Genomic DNA, 7310 nt, shown 5'->3' on the forward strand with positions numbered 1-7310 from the left:
CACAATGAATCATCCCAAATTGAGGAGGTGGACTTTGAGACCAAGATTTATGATTTTTTCCCCTTTTCCTCTTTCTGTGAGTGTGTATGTGTATGCTTCTGTATAACTTTGTTTTCACCATTTGTCCTAGGGTTCTATACGTCCTTTTTTTTAAAATTTTTCTTAATAATTACTTTTTATTTTAATAATTTTATTATATTTTATCTTACTTCATTTTATTTTACTTTATCTTCTTTCTTTCTTTCTTTTTTCCGTCCTTCCCTGCTTCCTTCCTTCCTGCCTCCCTCCCTCCTTTCTTTCTTTATTTCCTTCCTTCTTTCTTTCTTTCTACTTCTACTAATTCCTTCTTTCTACTTTTATCTCCCTTTTATTCTGAGCTGTGTGAATGAATGGCTCTTGGTGCTGCAGCCAGGAGTCAGTACTGTGCCTCTGAGGTGGGAGAGCCAACTTCAGGACACTGGTCAACAAAAGACCTCCCAGCTCCACATAATATCAAATGGTGAAAATAACCCAGAGATCTCCATCTCAACACCAGCACCCAGCTTCACTCAATGACCAGCAAGCTACAGTGCTGTACACCCTATGCCAAACAACTAGCAACACAGGAACACAACCCTACCCAGTAGCAGCGAGGCTGCCTAAAATCATAAGTCTACAGACACCCCAAAACACACCAACAGACATGGACTTGCCCACCAGAAAGACAAGATCCAGCCTCATCCAACAGAACACTGGCACTAGTCCCCTCCACCAGGAAGCCTACACAACACACTGAACCAACCTTAGCCACTGGGGACAGACACTAAAAACAATGGGAACTATGAATCAGAAGTCTGCACAAAGGAGACTTCAAACACAGTAAGATAAGCAAAATGAGAAGACAGAAAAACACACAGCAGTTGAAGGAGCAAGATAAAAACCCACCACACCTAAAAAATTAAGAGGAAATAGGCTGTCTACCTGAAAAATAATTCAGAATAATGATAGTAAAGATGATCCAAAATCTTGGAAATGGAATAGAGGAAAATCAAGAAACTTTTAACAAGGACCTTAGAAGAACTAAAGATGAAACAAGCAATGATGAACAACACAATAAATGAAATTCAAAATACTCTAGGTGAGATCAATAGCAGAATAACTGAGGCATAAGAACGGATAAGTGACCTGGAAGATAAAATAGTGGAAATAACTACTGCAGAGCAGAATAAAGAAAACAAAAGGAAAAGAACTGAGGACAGTCTCAGAAACCTCTGGGACAACATTAAACGCACAAACATTCGAATTATACGGGTTACAGAAGAAGAAGAGAAAAAGAAAGGGACTGAGAAAATATTTGAAGAGATTATCGTTGAAAATTTCCCTAATATGGGAAAGGAAATAGTTATTCAAGTCCAGGAAGCACAGAGAGTCCCATAAAGGATAAATCCAAGGAGAAATACACCAAGACAAATATTAATAAAAGTGTCAAAAATTACATACAAAGAAAACATATTAAAAGCAGCAAGGGAAAAACAACAAATAACACACAAGGGAATCCCCATAAGGTTAACAGCTGATCTCTCAGCAGAAACTCTGCAAGCCAGAAGGGTGTGGCAGGACATAGTGAAAGTGATGAAGGAGAAAAACCTGCAAGCAAGATTACTCTACCCAGCAAGGATCTCATTCAGATTTAATGGAGAAATTAAAATCTTTACAGACAAGCAAAAGCTGAGAGAGTTCAGCACCACCAAACCAGATTTAAAACAAATGCTAAAGGAACTTCTCTAGGCAAGAAACACAAGAGAAGGAAAAGTCCTATAATAACGAACCCAAAACAATTTAGAAAATGGGAATAGGAACATACATATCGATAATTACCTTAAATGTAAATGGATTAAATGCTCCAACCAAAAGACACATATTGGCTGAATGGATACAAAAACAAGACCCATATATATGCCGTCTACAAGAGACCCACTTCAGACCTAGAGACACATACAGACTGAAAGTAAGGGGATGGAAAATGATATTCCATGCAAATGGAAACCAAAAGAAAGCTGGAGTAGCAATTCTCATATCAGACAAAATAGACTTTAAAATAAAGACTATTAGAAGAGACAAGAAGAACACTACATAATGATCAAGAGATTGATCCAAGAAGCAGATATAACAACTGTAAATATTTATGTACCCAACATAGGAGCACCTCAATACATAAGGCAAATACTAACAGCCATAAAAGGGGAAATAGACAGTAACACATTCATAGTAGGGGACTTTAACACCCCACTTTCACCAATGGATTGATCATCCAAAATGAAAATAACTAAGGAAACACAAGCTTTAAATGATACATTAAACAAGATGGACTGAATTAATATTTACAGGGCACTTCATCCAAAAAAAACAGAATACATATTTTTTCTCAAGTGCTCATGGAACATTCTTCAGGATTGATCATATCTTGGGTCAGAAATCAAGCCCTGGTAAATTTAAGAAAATTAAAATTGTATCAAGTATGTTTTCCTACCACAACACTATGAGACTAGATATCAATTAAAGAAAAATATCTGTAAAAAATACAAACACATGGAGGCTAAACAATACACTACTTAATAACGAAGTGATCACTGAAGAAATCAAAGGGGAAATTTAAAAAAATACCTAGAAACAAATGACAATGGAGACACGATGACCCAAACCTATGGAATGTAACAAAAGCAGTTCTTTGAGGGAAGTTTACAGCAATAAATTACTACCTAAAGAAACAGGAAATATCTCGAATAAACAACCTAGACTTGCACTTAAAGCAATTAGAGAAAGAAGAAGAACAGCAACAACAAAAAAACAAAGTTAGCAGAAGGAAAGAAATCATAAAAGTCAGACCAGAAATAAATGAAAAAGAAATGAAGGAAATGACAGCAAAGATCAATAAAACTAAAAGCTGGTTCTTTGAGGAGAAAAACAAAATTGATAATCCACTAGCCAGACTCATCAAGAAAAAAACAGAGAAGACTCAAATCAATAGAATCAGAAATGAAAATGGAGAAGTAACAACTGACACTATGGAAATACAAAAGAACATGAGAGATTATGACAAGCAACTCTATGTCAATAAAATGAACAACCTGGGAGAAATAGTCAAATTCTTAGAAATGCACAACTGCCAAGACTGAATCAGGAAGAAATAGAAAATATGAACAGACCAATCACAAGCACTGACATTGAAACTGTGATTAAAAATCTTCCAACAAAAAAAAAGCCCAGGACCAGACGGCTTCACAGGCAAACTCTATTAAACATTCAGAGAAGAGCTAACACCTATCCTTGTCAAACTCTTACAAAATATATCAGAGGGTGGACCACTCCCAAATTCCTTCTATGAGGCCACCATCACCCTGATACCAAAACCAGACAAGGATGTCACAAAGAAAGAAAACTACAGGCCAGTATCACTGATAAACATAGATGCAAAAATCCTCAACAAAATACTAGCAAACAGAATCCAACAGCACATTAAAAGCATTATACACCATGATCACGTGGAGTTTATTCCAGGAATGCAAGGATTCTTCAATATATGCAAATCAATCAATGTGGTCAACCATATATACAAATTGAAGGAGAAAAACCATATGATCACCTCAATAGATGCAGAGAAATCTTTCAACAAATTTCATCACCCATTTATGATAAAAACCCTGCAGAAAGTAGGCATAGAGGGAACTTTCCTCAACATAATAAAGGCCATATATAACAAACCCACAGCCAACATCGTTCTCAATGGTGAAAAACTGTCAGCATTTCCACTAATATCAGGAACAAGAAAAGGTTGTGCACTCTCACCACTCTTATTCTCCATAGTTTTTGAAGTTTTTGCCAGAGCAATCAAAGAAGAGAAGGAAATAAAAGGAATCCAAATCTGAAAAGATGTAAAGCTGTCACTGTTTTCAGGTGACATGATACTATACATAGAAAATCCTAAAGGTGCTACAGAAAACTACTAGAGCTAATCAATGAATTTGGTAAATTACGTGGATACAAAATTAATGCACAGTAATCTCTGGCATTCCTATACACTAATGATGAAAAATCTGAATGTGAAATCAAGAAAACACTCCCATTTACCATTACAACAAAATGAATAAAATATCTAGGAATAAACCTACCTAAGGAGATAAAAGACCTGAATGCAGAAAATTATAAGAAACTGATGAAAGAAATTAAAGATGATACAAATAGATGGAGAGATATACCATGTTCTTGGATTGGAAGAATCAATATTGTGAAAATGACTCTACTACCCAAAGCAATCTACAGATTCAATGCATACCCTCTCAAACTACCACTGCTGTTTTACACAGAACTAGAACAAAAATTTTCACAATTTGTATGGAAACACAAAAGACCCCGAATAGCTAAAGCAATCTTGAGAATGAAAAATGGAGCCTGAGGAATCAGGCTCCCTGACTTCAGACTATACTACAAAGCTACAGTAATCAAGACAGTATGGTACTGTCACAAAAACAGAAATATAGATCAATGGAACTGCATAGAAAGCCCAGAATAAACCCACTCACATATGGTCACCTTATCTTTGATAAAGGAAGCAGGAATTTACAGTGGAGAAAGGACAGCCTCTTCAATAAGTGGTGCTTGGAAAACTGGACAGGAACATGTAAAAGTATGAGATTAAATCACTCCCTAACACCATACACAAAAATAAGCTCAAAATGGATTAAAGACCTAAATGTAAGGCCAGAAACTGTCAAACTCTTAGCGGAAAACATAGGCAGAACACTCTACAACATAAATCACAGCAAGATCCTTTTGACCCACCTCCTGGAGAAATGGAAATAAAAACAAAAATAAACAAATGGGACTTAATGAAACTTCAAAGCTTCTGCACAGCAAAGGAAACCATAAACAAGACCAAAAGACAACCCTCAGAATGGGAGATAATATTTGCAAATGAAGCAACTGACAAAGGATTAATCTCCAAGTTTATAAGCAGCTCATACAGCTCAATAACAAAATAAACAAACCAATCCAAAAATGGGCAGAAGACCTAAATAGACATTTCTCCAAAGACGATATACAGACTGCCAACACACACATGAAAGAATGTTCAACATCATTAATCATTAGAGAAGTGCAAATCAAAACTCCAATGAGGCATCACCTCACACCAGTCACAAAGGCCATCATCAAAAAATCTACAAACAATAAATGCTGGAGAGGTTGTAGATAAAAGGGAACCCTCCTACACGGTTGATGAGAATGTCAATTGTTACAGCCACTATGAAGAACAGTATAAAGTTTCCTTAAAAATCTAAAAGTAGAGTTACTATATGATCCAGCAATCACACTTCTGGTCATATAACTGGAGAAAACCATAATTTGAAAAGATACCTGTTCTCCAATATTCACTGAAGCACTATTTATGAAAGCCAGGACATGGAAGTAACGTAAATGTCCATTGATGGAGGAATGGATAAATAAATGTGGTATAGACCACAACCGACCAGGTAACTTCCACCTTGTGCCTTTTTTCAGGCTCCTTTTTGCAAACTGCTTGTGAGCAGCAACCATCCAAGCAAGAAACCTGTGTACGTTGCTGCAGAAATGACTATGCACAGCCCGTGGGGGACAGTCACAAAAGAGTTTCTCCTAGGGATTATATGACCTCTTTTCAGTTTTGAAGTTAGACATGGGAGAAGGAAGATCTGCTCACAACAGACCAAGGTGCCCAATCTCAGGTTTGGGTTTTCTGGACTCTGTTTATTTCTGGTAAATAAACCCTGAGGACTGATCAGCTCTTGCAGGTCTAAAACCATGGCCTATGAAGCAATAACTTTCAGGGATGTGGCCATAGAATTCTTTCAGCATGCATTGGAATTTCTTGATCCTGTTCAGAAGAAGTTGTACTATGATGCGTTGATGGAGAACAATAGTAACTTGGTCTTAGTGGGCCATTCCATTTATGGCCAGAAATAATTGTGTTACTGGAACAAGGAGAAGAATGCTGAATGGTTGTGAGAGAAGAAACAAGAAGCTGGATTACAGATTTGGATTCAAGTTATAAAATAATCAGCATTAGAAATACATTTATATCTGGAAAAGTCCATCTCATTTTTGGTTTGGAGAATTCATAATGGTGAGAAAACCTATGAAGATGAAGAATGTGGGAAGGCCTTTAGTTATGCCTCAAACCTTGCTCAACATGGAAGAGCTCAGGTTGGAGCAGACAGCCAGGACTCTAAGATGACATCAGTTGTACCACTGAAGGAGAAGAAGCTCCTGGATATCAAATTAAAGGAGCTGCCTAGCTGGATAATAATGTGGGGTTTCATCTTGAAAGGCATTACTGGAGCATTTCAAATAGGTTATTACTGATATTATAACAAGTATTTCAATGTGAAGAAAGGGAGCATCACTGGGCTTTCTATGGTGCTGGCAGCTTATGTGATTTTCAACTACTGCTGTTCTTACAAGGAACTTGAACATGAGCAGCCAAGTGAGTACCACTGAAGAGGGTGCACTCTGCATTCTTGACCATGACCTTTGCCGGGCACCCCTGATCCTTTCATATCCTAACGGAGAATTAACACCCAATAAAAGATGACTGGTTAAAAAAAAATCTCTCTTAGCAACTTTCAAGTATGTAATACAGTATTATTAAGCATACTCACCATGCGGTACATTATACCTCCATGACTTATTTATTTTATTATTGGAAAATTGCAGCTTTTGACCACCTTTACCCATTTCACTCACTGTTTCTAGCAACCATCAATCTGTTCTCTTGTATCTATAGCTTCAGTTTTATGTTTTTGTTTTTGACTTTTTTTTTTTTTTTTAGATTTCACATACAAATGAGATCATACAGTATTGGTATTTGTCTTTCTCTGTCTGATTCACTTAGTATAATGTCCTCAGGATCCATCTATGTTGTCACAAATGGCAGGATTTCCTTCTTTTATGACTGAATAATATTTTATTGTGTATATGCCACATTTAAAAAAATCTATTAATTTCTTGATGAATCCTTGTTGTTTTCATGTCTTGGCTATTGTAAATAATGTTGCATTAAACATGGGGATGCAGGTATATTTTCAAGATAATGATTTTGTTTCCTTTGGATAAATACCAAGAAGTTGAATTGCTGGGTTATATGGTAGTTCTAGTTTTAATTTTTTGAGGAACCTCCATACTGTTTTCCATAGTGGCTACACTAATTTGCATTCCTCCTAGCAGTACATAAGGGTTCCCTTTTCTCCACATCCTTGCCAACACTTTTTATTTCTTGCTTTTTGTTAATAGCCATTCTT

The 7310-nt window shown here is 36.4% G+C and overlaps 1 pseudogene; it reads left to right on the forward strand.

The window, feature by feature from the left end:
* The first annotated feature begins 6243 nt into the window (after positions 1 to 6243).
* LOC103090022 (ATP synthase subunit f, mitochondrial pseudogene) lies at positions 6244 to 6510 on the forward strand (annotated as a pseudogene).
* The last annotated feature ends 800 nt before the right edge of the window (positions 6511 to 7310 follow it).

This window comes from Lipotes vexillifer, unplaced genomic scaffold, assembly GCF_000442215.2.
Source record: "Lipotes vexillifer unplaced genomic scaffold, Lipotes_vexillifer_v1.1 scaffold267, whole genome shotgun sequence".
Classification (NCBI taxonomy): domain Eukaryota; kingdom Metazoa; phylum Chordata; class Mammalia; order Artiodactyla; family Lipotidae; genus Lipotes; species Lipotes vexillifer.